At 45.3% G+C, this 14590-nt stretch overlaps 1 protein-coding gene across 3 annotated transcripts in view; it reads left to right on the top strand.

Moving 5' to 3' along the window:
• The window catches only part of adcy2b (adenylate cyclase 2b (brain)), a 167732-nt gene that overhangs the window by 101949 nt on the left and 51193 nt on the right, over positions 1-14590 (top strand). The window lies entirely within an intron of this gene.

Genomic DNA, 14590 nt, shown 5'->3' with positions numbered 1-14590 from the left:
CCTTAGACGCAGGCTAGACATTGAATTTTGGTCACCTGATGTCATGACCTCAATCTAACCTAATATTAATGTCTTATGATGTTGTGTGTCTGCTGGGTTACCACAGACTTACACCTACAGTACAAAACACAATTAACCAAATGAATAATTTACTTCTCAATAACACATTTTGTTAAACATACTAACTTCTTTTCAAAACAGAACACATCTATCTAGAAATCTGACTCAGAATGAAATGATTCTGTCAATGAATAGTACTTGTTTTCACTTCACAAGGAACATGCAGTCAAAGGACACAAGGTGTTCAGGTCAAGGCTATTGTTGACATTACAAAAACTGCAGAGACTTTTATGTTTCAGTTTTACAGGTATCTGCATGCAAAACATGAAATCCACCATTTTGACACTACATTTTTTGGTTGGGAAATGTTATGTCCACATGTACAGTAATGTCCACACTTAAAAGCATTCCAGTAACAAGCAAACAAGTTATTTTTTTCCTTTACTGTTTACTAAAAGAGGTACAGTAGAAACATGGTATGATAAAACAGAAAAAGGTTGACAGTATTGCTTACAGTGAACAAAATATCTATAAAACGCACAAGAGCATTCTGAACAAAAGAAAAAACAGCAAAAAGCCCAGATAAAAAGTGGGGGATCTAAAAAAAGCATAAAATTACTGTTTCTAATCTCGATCTTTGATCTTCAGGTTTACACCACAAAGTCCTCCTTTTACTGTATAAGTGTAAATGTAAGAGAAAAAAATAACCCCTGCTGCTGAGTCTAAACCAGACTAGAATCAGCTGTGCTTGGCCCAATTTACCCAACATAAATCAGCTGTGTGTCAGTTATTCAGTAGATTGTTTATTATCAGCAGATATATATTTTTGATACTGCTATTGTTTTTTGAACTGATATGATTGCAGAAGCAGAGGTTTTAATACTGTAGCTTAATTTTGGAAAGTAGTTTTTGCTATTGTGGGATGTTTTGTGTTAACATTCATAAATACTACAAAAACGATCCATGGGAGGTATAGCTTGTCTGTTAAGAAAATGTAAGCTGGTGAAAATGTGTGCACTGACTGCAGATTGGGTAAAAATGACATGAAATGTGTGAATGATTTGGTCACAAAGAGCCGATGCTTTGCTAATTAAGTTTTGAAAATGTGACAACTGGTTAGACAAAGACATCATAGTGGTGCAGTGTGTAGCACGATCGCCTCACAGCAAGAAGGTTGCTGGTTTGAGCCTCGGCTGGGTCAGTTGGCATTTCTGTGTGGAATTTGCATGTTCTCCCTGTGTTGGCGTGAGTGTCCTCCGGGTGCTCCGGTTTCCCCCATAGTCCAAAGACATGCGCTATAGGTGATTTGGGTAAGCTGAATTGGCCATAGTGCATGTGTGGGATTGAGTGTGTATGGATGTTACCCAGTGATGGGTTGCAGCTGGAAGGGCATCCACTGCGTAATACATATGCCAGATAAGTTGTTGGATCATTCCGCTGTGGCGACCCTAGATTATAAAGAGACTAAATGAATGAATGAATTTTTGGATCAACGCTTGTTAGCAACTGAAAAAAATGTAATTATTTAACACAAAATGTTTATTTCATTTCATTTTTATGTGTTCAAGGGTTTATACAGTCATGCAAAACCTGGAAAAGTCATAGAATTTTGACATGGCATTTTCCAAGCCTGAAAAAGTTTTTAAAATACAGATAAACTCACAAGATTTTGGAAAAGTCATGGAAATTACATTAACATTTAGTCATTTAGCAGACAATTTTGTCCAAAGCGACTTAAGCTGCGATCACACTAGAGCTTTGTGACGGTCGTCATTAGAATTTTCTTTATTATTATATCAGTGACGTATGATTGGGTTACAGCTGTCAGCTGATGCAATGTTATTTAGAGTGCCTCGGATGGGGTTCTCGCTCTCTCTCATCCATTCCTTGTGTGTTTGTAGAAAGCGCGCTGCTTAGCTATTGCTTTGAGTCCGTTTTTTTTTTTTTAGCTCAATATAGAAAGTGCGCGTGTACGAGTATGTTTTGATGCGGACGTTGAAGCAGCGACATATATGAATGAAAGAGTTTATTATTTTGGCGGAGGTTTTGTTTGTGGAGTGAGGCGCGTGTTTATTTTTATTTTTGGTGCTCGAGTTGCCTATTTGTTTTGGGGTTTTTTCCTTTTTGTTTGAGTGTTTGATCACTGCTGTGATCGGGATTTGTTTGTTGCAGTTTTCTGGGCCCAATAGCATCAACAGGTGATGAATATTTGATTTGGTTTACTTTATTAAACCATGCATCTGTTGAAGCTTAATTTTTTCATTTAATTGAGTTATTTAAGAAACTGTAGTTTTTTTTTAACCCCTGGCGCTGACCCACTTTATTAGCCAAATACCGCTACAGCTTGAGCTTGCGAAATTCTGTTGTACAGCGCTGTGAAAAAGGGCGGGGTTAAACAATATGATTAGACATTAATAAAAGTGAGCGATTGCTCTATATTTTAAATTTCTTATTTTAAATTATCTTCTATAGGTCTTGAGGTTTTAGTCTGCCGCATTGGCATGCCTATGAATGGAAGTCTGGAGCGAAAAGTGCAGTGTGATCGCGGCTTTATAATAGAAGTACGTTAGTTTTACCTACTGTGCTGGATCCTCTACTAAATATATAATATAGTATAATATATTATAATATATAATTTAGCTTCTTTTAAATTGTTGTTGCCATAGAAACATTCTGACAGTTAGAATCAGTTAATTGCCTCATTTAAAAAGAACACCCCACCAGAAGACACTTAAGCAGGTTGCACACCAGGAGCGCCGCTCGGCGGCACGCCGCACAGCGCCACGCAGCGCCATGTATTTTAGAATTCTAAACATAGGTTTCTATCAGGATACACACACCGACGCCGCAAGTCGGCGGCTGTCGGCGGCACCCAGCGACGGCTCAGGACGCAGTTCATTTTTCAGCCGCGCCACAGAGCGCCATCTGATTAGTTTCATGTTAAATATCATTCGAATGTGCACGTCTGGTGTGTGATACTTTAAACTGTCATGTACGCGCCGTGTCGCGGCGCCGAGCGGCGCTTCTGGTGTGCGACCTGCTTTACAATCCACTCATCCTCTGATCATCTGTAGAAGCATTGTCTGTAAGTTTATTATCTGTGTATATATTTTATCTCAGATATTAATGTTATGTACATAGTTAACGTTCGAGGTTACTAAAGTAACCCTTCGTTCCCCGAGGAGGGGAACGGAAGCACTATAAGTGGATTTGATTGTAAAATCCACGCATTGGGAGGTTCGGTTCAGAAGCTACTCGTCTGAAAGAGTATTGAACGGGCCAATTAAGAATGAATTGGCAGCGCAAGCCTGCGCAGGTGAGCGGCATAAGCAATCAACTGAGTATATAAGCTCACCTGGCGCCAGCAGACGCTATCCTTTTTAAGCTGAAGAGACTTTCAACAGCTAAGGGACAGTCATTATGGCGACGGAGTATAGTGCTTCCGTTCCCCTCCTCGGGGAACGAAGGGTTACTTTAGTAACCTCGAACGTTCCCCTTCGGGGGGAACTTCAGCACTATAAGTGGATTTGATTGTAAAATCCACGCATTGGGAGCCCATTGAAAGCGCCATAATGACTGCACCTTACCAACACCCCCGATGAGGAGATAGTCAAGCAAGCGTGACGCACCCACATCATGGGGGGCGCGGTCCTCCAACGTGTCCCTGGCCCTAATTTATCCTACTTCAACAGAAGTTTTACGGATATATATATATTTTTTGGGAAGTCGTGAGCATCTAGATAATTTAGGAAAATACAACAGTACGTTGGGAAGCGTGCAATCCCGATAGGGAGGACGCTGCGGAGGCCATCCGTTACCCAAGGGGGGATAGATGGCAGAATGTACATATGGACTAGCCTTAAAAAGGGGGAGTACGCATAGCAAAAGAGTGGTTAGCGGGGAGGGAAGACACGGGTCCGCCCAGGGGGGGGACTTAACCGTGGCGGAATAAGCATATGGGATCGCCTAGTGGGGATCACGCATAGCAGGCACCTTTACCCAAAACGCGGGCTGACCAGCGGGCAGACCTACAACGTAGTGGGCCAGCAAGTGACTCCTCCGCTGAGTCAGTGCTGGGGGCCACGGAGGAATCTGCAGGGCTCACCTGACGGGGAACTTTACTGACAGATAAAAAGGCGCACGTATCTCCGTGTTAGGGAAAATGGCGCAGCAAGCGTGTTTCAACACCCTACCGAATTGTTTCCTCAATCACCAAGGGTTACCTAATACCCTTGAGGAAACCGGCTCCACTCGCAGATTGTAAAACCTTGCAAATGTGTTGGGTGTCACCCAGCCCGCAGCTCTACAGATGTCTGTTAGAGGGGCGCCGCGTGCGCGCGCTCGAGAGGATGCGAAGCTCCGAGTGGAGTGCGCACGCGCTCTCGGGGGACGCGACTCATCTCGGCTCTGATAGTGAAAGAAGGCATCCACAATCTAGTGGGAACTTATTTCGCTTCCCTGCTGCCGACCGCTATAACAGACGAAGAGCTGCTCAGATGATCTAAACTCTGAGTGCGGTCCGGATAATACGCAAAACGCGAACTGGACAATAAAGAAGGGCTGGGTCTGCCTCCTCCGAGGGCAGCGCTTGCAGGCTCACTACCTCGTATTAAAACGGAGTGGTAGGAACCTTGGGCACATATCGCGGGCGGGGTCTCAGGACGGGAGAGAAGCCAGCCCAATTACAGGCACGAGTCACTGACCGAAAAATGCCTCCGGGTCCCCGACCCTCTAATCGATATCAACGCGACCAGCAGAGCTGTCTTCAGGGACAGAAAGATACTGAGTCGAGGATCGAAGGGATCTGACGCGGCTTGTGTAGCGAGGGCGAGATCCTAAGAGGGCATGAGAGGGGGCGGGGTGGATTAATTCGCTTAACGCCCCTGAGGAACCGGATGATGAGGTTATGCGTTCCCACGGTGCTGCCAGCCACCGCGTTATGAGAGCGGGGATGGCAGCCACGTAACCTTGAGTGTGGAGGGCGACAGCCTGCTCTCCAACTTCTCTCGGCGTAAAGAAAGCACAACGCTGATCTGGCAAATTACGGGGGTCTTCTCAGCGAGAGACACACCATTCAGTGAATAGACTCCACGTCAGGGCATAGGCGCGCACGGGGAGGGGGCTCTAGCCCGAGTGACGGTATTAGCCACCGCAATCGGAGGTTACCTAAGTCTTCCTCGCGTCTAAAAATCTCTTCAAAGATCGGCGAGGGTGCCAGGTGGTGCCCTGTCCCTGAGAGAGTAGGTGCTCTCTCGAAGGGACTGCCAGGGGAGGGCTATCGCGAGGGAGAGCTCTGACATCCAGGTCCGGTTGAGCCAGAGGGGCGCAACCAGCAACCTGTTCCTCGTCCTCCCTGACCTTGCACAGTAACTGCACGAGCAGGCTCACTGGGGGAAACGCGTATTTGCGCGTGCCCCGAGGCCAGCTGTAAGCCAGTGCATCCGTGCCGAGAGCACTCGGTCAGGGAAAGAACAACTGGCAATGAGCGATCTCGGGGGAAGCAACAGATTGATCTGGGCTTCCCCGAATCGCGCCCATATCAGCTGAACAGACTCGGGGTGGAGTCTCCATTCTCCAGGACGCAAGGCTGCCGTGAGAGCGCATCGGCTGCACGGTTGATCTTGCCTGAATATGAATGGCGTGCAGCGATTTCAGCCGCGGATGACTCCAGAGGAGCAGACGGCGGGCGAGCTGAGACATGCGGCGAGAGCGCATACCCCCTATACGGCTGATATACGCCACCGCCGCCGTACTGTCCGTCCTGACCAGCACGTGTTGCCGCTCCAGCACCGGAAAAAAACGGTGGAGAGCGAGGAACACTGCCAACAGCTCCAGGCGATATGCCAATGCAACTGGGTACCTTTCCACAGGTCCGCAGCCGCATGCCCGCAACGCACAGCCCCCCAGCCCGTGTTGGAAGCGTCTGCTGAAACGACAACAAGACTGGACGCCTGTTCTAGAGACACCCAGGCCTGTAGGAACGAGGGGTCGCTCCAAGGGCTGAGGGCGCGGCGACACAGCGCAGTAACAGAGACTCGGTGTGCGCGCGCGTGCCATGCGCGTCTGGGGACTCGATCGTGATCAGCCAGTGCTGAAGTGGTCTCATATAGAATAATCCGAGCGGCATGAAGCGGCTGCGGATGCCATATGCCCCAGGAGCCTCTGAAATAGTTTCAGTGGGACCACTGTTTTACTGTCGAGCTCTCTCAGACAGTACAGCATCAGCTGAGCGTGCTCTCCGGAGAGGCGCGCTGCCATGGTGACCGAGTCCAACTCCAGCCCGAGAGAAGAGATCCTCTGCACGGGGGCGAGTTTGCTCTTTTCTCGGTTGACCTGAAACCCCCACAGGTGGAAGTGCCAGAGCACTTTGTCTCTGTGCATAATCAACTGCTCCGAGAGAGGGCAAAATCAGCCAGTCGTAAAGAATCGAGTATGCAGATGCCCGCGAGCCGAAGGGGCGCTGAGGCACCCTCCGCGGGCTTGGTGAGGACCCGCGGAGACAGAGAGAGCCCGAAGGGGAGGGCTTTGTATTGCCAAGCTCGACCTTCAAACGCAAACCGCAGAAACTGTCGGTGGCGAGGAAGAGTGGAGACATGGAAATACGCGTCCATCAGGTCTAATGCTGCAGACCAACCCAGAGGACGAACGCACCGGAGGATGCGCTTCTGCGTGAGCATTCTGAACGGCAGCTTGTGCAGGCAGCGGTTCAAAACGCGCAGATCTAGGATTGGCCGTGACCCACCGCTCTTTTTGGGCACGATGAAGTGTGGGCTGTAAAACCCGCTCTCCATCTCGACTGGAGGGAGCGGCTCGATTGCATCCTTCGCCAGGAGGACAGCAATCTCCTCTCGCAAGACAGGGGCGGACAGGGGGCTGACCCTGGTGAATACACACCCGTGACTTGGGGGGCCGTTTCGCGAACTGAATCGCATAGCCGAGTCTGATTGTGCGTATGAGCCACCGCGAAGAGCTGGCCCGCGCTAACCAGGCAGGCAGAGCTCTCGCTAATGGACTCATCGCTACAATCGCTGACGTACCAGCAGTGGGGCAGCGCGGAGTTGGTGTGCTGATCCGGGAAGCTCGCAGGTCCCACGGAAAAGCTGGAGGTGAGATATTTGCTCTCACTCCAAACCCGAGCTCCGGAGGGGAGGCTCGAGGGGTGGGAGAAAGGAGACCGTCCTCCCAGCGCTCGTGAGCCACTGGCGAAACGCACCGAATCTGCAAGCTAGAAAGCATAGCGTCCCAGACTGGCAGATTTCGGGCTGTCACATCTGGGGAAGTGAAAAGTGCCCTTTCATAATGTTTTCATGGCAGTAAAAAGTGCCGTTGGAAATGGGGCCCCGCCCTCCAGCGGGGAAAGAGCAAGTTCCCTCTTCTCCAGATGGCCTGTCCCAGGGGCGCTTCGCGGTCCGTTGCCGGACTTAGCGGCGTTCTGGGCAGGGGGGCTGCCTGCTTCCGAGGTGCCCGACGCGCTCGCTTCGCCGGAGGCGTGTGCGGGGGCGGAGCAGCTCTCGTAGGCGGGCGCCTTCGGCGAGGAGCAGGTATGAATGGCACGGCGGGCGGAGCGGGCTACGGACCGCCGATAAGACATCACCCACCAACTGCTCTCTCACCGCCTTGAATTCCTGGGTGAATTCACAGACAGTGTCGCCGAACCTGGCTGGGGATATGGGAAAGTCAAGAAAGCGGACTTTGTCGACTTTGCGCATATCAGCCAGGGGTGGCGCTCCTGGACCACTAATGTGGACATCGTCCTCCCCAACGCACACGCAGCGGACTCAGTAGTCCGAAGAGCTAAGTCGGCGGCGGTGCGAAGCTCGTAAGCCTGGGTTGGACCCACCCTCGTGCAGCTCGGCCAGCGCCTGCGCTTGGTAGCGCTGGTAGGTGGCTATCGCATGCAAGGCGGAAGCAGCCTGGCCCGCAGCTATGTAAGCTCTAGCTCCGAGGGAGGTAGATAACTTACAGGCTTTGGATGGGAGACGAGGCGGACCCCGCCAAGAAGAGGCGCCGCGCGGATTTACCGCCATCGCGCACTCAACCTGAGGAATCGCCACATACCCCCTGGCTGTTTCACCGTCAAGAGTGGTTAGGGTGGAGGAACACGCAGCACGAGCAGAAAAAAAGTGCTTTACAAGACCGCGTGAGCCTACTGTGCACCTCCGGGAAGAAGGGAACGCCCCTCTAGTCGGTCCGGCCGCGGAGCTGGGGGATAAACCATCTCCAACCCACGGCCGAAGCAGCCCGGGAAAGCACGGCTAACATGTCCGTTTCAGGATCCGTAGTGACAGCGCTCACCAGCCCGAAGGGGGCGAGCGGGTCTGGATCATCATCGGACAATGAAAGCCCACCCTCCGATGCCGCGGTGGACATCTGGTCTCCGGTGTCATCGGGCGTAAGGGCTACCATCTGTTAGACGGATCGCTTCCCCCGCCCGAAGCTTGGATGGAGCGCTTAGAGGAGCGGGAGGTCCGCGGGCCCGTGGGCGACGGATTATCTCTCCCTGAAACCCTCAGATCTGCCCGAGTGCCCGCTGCAGAGCAGGGGACAACTGGGGTGGTTCGCCCTTTTGCAAAGGCTAACCGCGATCTTGCGCAACAGTCATGGCATCGCAATGACGACATGAACTGCCCGCGAGCAGCGCATTAACATGCTGGACCCCCAGACATGTAACGCAGTGCCCGCGCCCATCATCCGAGGACAGGAAACCACCGCATCCAGAAACGCACAGTCGGAGCGCCGTCCTGATAAGGACGTGCTGCACGACTGTGTTGCTCTTTCTGTGAAGTTTGCAACTTTATACGCACCGCTCTGGAGGACCGGACCCAAAGAACGCCAGGCAAGGGAGAAACCCAGCTCGACCGTCTGCCACTGCGTGTACACACTCTGGACCGGGAGAATGCTCTCGTTCGCTCAGAATCGCTGGTCACAGCAGGAGGAACCCTCATCGACTCGATCAGAAAGTCTCTGAAGCGAAAAGGATAGCGTCTGCTGGCGCCAGGTGAGCTTATATACTCAGTTGATTGCTTATGCCGCTCACCTGCGCAGGCTTGCGCTGCCAATTCATTCTTAATTGGCCCGTTCAATACTCTTTCAGACGAGTAGCTTCTGAACCGAACCTCCCAATGCGTGGATTTTACAATCAAATCCACTTATAGTGCTGAAGTTCCCCCCGAAGGGGAACTATAGCTCATTCTATGTACATCTTTTTATATAGTTTCATTCTGTTTCAACATACTCAATGTGACATGGAACAAAGCAGCATTCTCCCACAATCTCACGTGTTGGAAAGAGTATATCTGTCTGTCTAACTTTGGGAAGAGAAACACCGGAGTGAGGGCAGAACACCTACTATTACTAGTTTAACAAACTGTTATCATCTAAAATTAGTTTGACAAATATCTGTATACTGCAATGGAGGTTAATTGTTTTTACTTCTTTTCTTGGCCAAAAACATGCTCTCACATAATTAGTGCTGTGTACGCGTCATCTGTTTTACATATACATATTCACAAATAAATATATTCAATCTCATTCTTTTTGTTTCTTTTATCCTAATGTTTGTTAACGGCAAACCATCCTCCATATTTTGTATGTGTGCAATTATATCAGTCAACATCATTGCTGAACATTTTGCCTGTTTAGGAAGGCAGACAGGAATATAGGTCGTGTAACATTAGCAACACACTATTGGCTGTTTAATAAAGCAGCCAAGCCAAAGGCTAATAATATCAGTTCTCGTTTGATATTCTATAGAGAGAAATACATTAAAGGCGTTACAATTTTGATAAATCAGCTTGTAGAAGAGCCTGTGTAATTTGCTCATGCGTTTCTTCTTCAGAATTAGTTTCTGGTTCAAGCATATAAGACTGAATTAATCTAAAATTGCCTCTTGTCACTGTGTGGCGTTTGCTACTTCAGTTGAGTGACTGAAAGTAGAGCAGGTAGTGAATAATTTGCATGTTCATGAATCTGTGTATAGTAAATGAGGTGTGGAGTTATATTGAAGCCTTTTTAAGGTAAAATATTATAAACAACAGGCAACGGTGTCATTCTGAGCATGAAATGTGACATTTAGAACAAAATTGATTAAAAAGAGAACATTCGCACGAGAGTGCGACCACTGAAAGTGCCAGTGGGAGTAGAAAGTTTCGCAAGTGATCTTATGTCAGTGAAGTGAAGTTTAATTTTAAACTAATTTCGAGAGAAGCATGTGCTCATGATTGACCCAGCTGGTCCGCATTAGCTGATTATGATCCTCCAATCAAAGGATCCCAAATCACTATTTATATCCTCATTTCCTTTCTACAACTATCTTCGTCTGGAAGAAACCCCCCTCCTCCCCTTCTTCCTCCTTTATCCAGAATGGGTGGCACGGTGGCCCAGTGACTAGCACTGTTGCCTCACAGCAAGAATACCATTGGTGTTGGGTCCTCGCTGAGCCATCTGATATTTCTGTGTCGAGTTTGCATGTTCTCCCCGTGTCTGCGTGGGTTTCCCCCGGGTTCCCCGGTTTCCTCCCACCATCCAAATGTGCTCTATATTATAGATAAAATAAGCTTAAACCTTTTTTATAATGTCTTACTCTCAGGAAGTTCGCCTTGGCCTCAGCAGCAGGGGAGTTTGAGATAGACCTGAGCTCAATCTCCACTCGCCCTGCAAAAGGGGGGGAGCCCTGGGCTCGAGGATCCCTTGAGCTCAATGCTCTCTCCCGGGACAGCATGCCAAACAAGCTTTGTATAAATCCTGAGCTAAGTGTGAACTCTTGAATGAATTAAAGAGCACAGATACTGCAGCTGATTTTAGTAATGCCTATTGCAGCACCAACATAAATGACCACAAATTAGGATGCAGACAATCAACATGTAAACATGCTTTGGATACAGTCATTATAAGGTTGACTTTATTGCATATACATTTGTAGGAGTTTCCATTTCAGATGCCAACGTTTTAGTATTTTTTTTATTTAAATGAGTCATGTTATTTGATTTAGTAAAGTTTCAAGTACACAACTTGCTGGTATTTACACAGGTTTTTAATGCCTGTTCCTTTTTAGTTCAATTCCCACATTTTCACTAGATCACTTGCAGAATTTTCTTTAATCTGCAATGGCATTGCTTTCATAGTAATGGGCTGATTCCACTGAGCAGCACAGTTTGGTTCAGGAAATTTATTCCCATTTTCACTGTCAGAGCTGCCAAAATAACGCACCATACCTCTTTCATGAGGGTACCTACTTACATACAGCACAACAGTATTGTTCCAAAATGTTAGGGAGCTAGACTCTCTGCTGAATGGTGAAGGTTTAAAGAAAATCATCACTTGCACGTGCAACAAGGCAAGGGAACGTCAACATTTTTAAATATGCAGCCAAAACATTGCTCGGTAATAACAAAGCTTGTTGTCTTCTTGTGAAAAACAGCCAGACGCCAAGAAGCAAGAACAGCATCTGCTGTGTGTTCTCCATTGTTTTATATGGGGCCATTCTCATGTTGTTTCTAAACATGTGGAAAATGCAACTCATGCTACTTCCTTTCTCTATTTATGTGCACTTGCCACATGCCTTTGTTTGAAACATTAACCTCGAGTGCTTAAAAGGCTTACTTCACCACGCCTACCAAGTAAGGGTACTGTTGACAGTGGAAATGCAAGCCTGTTCAGGATGAACTGTACTGAATTGTACCGTTCTGAATTTGTCCTGTTAAGTATATCTGGCGTTGGTGCCAGTGGTGTGGTTTGGTTTGATTTCTGCCTCGAGGTTCATTCATGTCAATACTCTCTACTGTCCTACCCAATAAAGGTGAAAACCTTAAAATAATTATAAAAAAGGTGTAAAAAATATCACTCTGGCAGTTCTATACAAGCAAAACATGAGGTAAAATGATCCACATCTCTTCATCTTCGGCTTTGTCCGCTTTATCCAGTGGCATAGTAATTGCAGTGACCTCCATGTTAAAGAGATAGTTCACCAAAAAATGGCTGTTTCCAGTATTTGAAAATCTCCCTTAGGTGGTTTCAAACCTTTACAAGTGTCATTCTTTTGTTGAATGCAAAAGAAGAGATTTTTAAGAAAGCTGAAAACCTTTAACCGTTGACTTCCATGGGGAAAAACAATACTATAGAAGTCAATGGTTACAGCTTTCCAACATTATTCAAAATATCTGCTTTTTTGCTTAAACAAGTAAAAGGTGAGTAAATCATGACAGAGTTTTTATTTATTTTTTTAATAGTGTTTAATAGTGTACTGCATGTCATTTTATTTTATCTTTGCACAAGCGGGTCAGCTTGCGACTGATCAGATGTGACAGTTGAATCTGATATTGGCCCTATATTAATAAATAATTCAGTTAAGTGAACAGCCAAGCAAAATAAAATGCAGTGTGAATATAGCCTTAATGTGTAACTTAAATTAAAACCAAACAAACAATCACCATCTACTTACAGTATTTAGCATAGCATTCAAATCACCTTGAGCACTAATTAGCATAATTATATTATTCAGACCATGCAAGCTACATGAATGTGACTTTTGGTCATACGTGACGACCCTGGGAAGACTGTTTATCAAAACACGAGTTCAAAAAAAACGAGCATCAAGACCCAGAAGAGTCCAGAATGTCTGTCCATTGAGATGCGTGTGTGGGTTTTTCAGCCCACAGATAATGCCTGGCACCATATATTCAAATAACAACGCCTATTCTTTTATTTATCCGGTGCGTTATTTACTTTTCAACAATGCATTTGCTTTGCCCGAGGTAACAAAGGCAGCACTTTTTTTTCTCATAAGAGACTCATACATTTATTTCTGTTTGGTTTGAGCCTCTCGGCCCTCTTATCACAAGAACCCACCGCACACCCACTCCCTCCACGCTCCCATTATGATGACTGAATCTGAGTTTGGAGGGCTTTTGCTTGTTTGTTTAGTTATTCTTTTCTCTTTTTTTCACCCTGTTGTTCGGTTAAGGCCAATTTGCATTTTTTTGCATCATTCTGCCACAGAGTCAAGTTGGTGTAAAGTAGATCATACAGATCTGTGGGAGTCTCTATTATCTTCTAAACTGTAGCAGGGGGTTCTAACTTGTAGTGTCAAGTACCCTCAAAAATCAAGGACTTCTTTCCTAAAATACATATTCATTCATGCAAAAAAGGAGGAAAAAACTTGCTTAAGGCTTGATATAAACAGTTTCTGCTAACCACACACTTTGGGTAGTGATTTTCCAAAGTTTCAGTTTAATGTGTATGCTAAAATTTACTTAAACTGCTTTCCCATACATTATAAGTGGTAAAATCCATCTTTCTGCTGCAAAATGAACAGAAGCAGCTGTCGCATAAGCAAAAGTCCTCACAATCAGTCATGCTTTTCAGATTCAAAGCGTTTCGTAGCTGACTATTAATGTTATGGCCAGTCTTTAAGAAAAACAACATGACTAACTTAGTCTAGTATATGCAGCTGACTACTGTAGTGGCATTTAGTTGTAATTTAGAAGTATTAAAAATATCTGTGCTGTAAAATGCATTAATAAAATATTGGAAGACCACAAACTGAATTAATGTTTATGTTAGGGCTTGGTTAAGAAGTGATCCTTTCTTGGTTTGATGTTTAATTAAGTTGCTTTTCTGGTCAGAGGCCAAATTTATATTAAAAAACAATATTTATTATATATTAATATTTATAACATAGTTTATTTAAACAGCAAAATTTTAAGTCTAAAATACTCAGTGAAATAATATATTTAAAAAGCCTATATTAACATGGCTATTACATTAGAATTTGTTTATATATATATATATATATATATATATATATATATATATATATATATATATATATATATATATATATATATTAGCAAATATTAAGCAGATAGTCTACTAATACTCAAATTAAAAGTCATTTGCATGTAGTTGCACTGTCAACTTAGTGTACAATAGGGACCAATATAAAGGGTTTTGATTAATTACGCCAAAATCACTTTTTGTTTGATTTTTAACAAACTTTATTTATTTTAAGCAACAAATTGGTTTTAGCTATATGTTTTTAGTTATGTTTAACTATACTAACTAATGTAATTATAATAAATATGAGTAGTTCATGAATTCACTTAATGAACAATCATATTAGATTCTTTTTAGTGAAATAGTTCATTCAATTACAGTGCCATGTTTGTTACTTAACACATTGTTAACATGTATGTACACTGTAAATTAGGCAGGGTTCCACACAATCGTACTTGTGTTGAGACAACATGACAGAATTAAGTTAATTTATTAGTTTTTACAAATTTAAGTGGATTGAACATAAAATAATTAAGTTCCCCCACCCTCCAACAACTCAAGAATTGTGTTGTTTCAGCTAATTTTAAATAAGTAGTTTAAACAAACAGAAATCGTCATTTTATGAGTGTAAATTGTAAAAAAAAATAATAATAATAATAATGCAGGGCTCCACACAATCCCAGCAATTTGTTAAAACACAAATCGATTAAGTTAACTTCATTGTTTTTACAATTTTAAGTTGATTGAACATAAAACA

This window comes from Danio rerio, chromosome 19 (genome assembly GCF_052040795.2).
Source record: "Danio rerio strain M-AB ecotype USA chromosome 19, GRCz13ab, whole genome shotgun sequence".
Lineage (NCBI taxonomy): Eukaryota > Metazoa > Chordata > Actinopteri > Cypriniformes > Danionidae > Danio > Danio rerio.
Note: the sequence above shows the minus strand (reverse complement) of the source record. Positions and strands in the feature narration are given on the sequence as shown.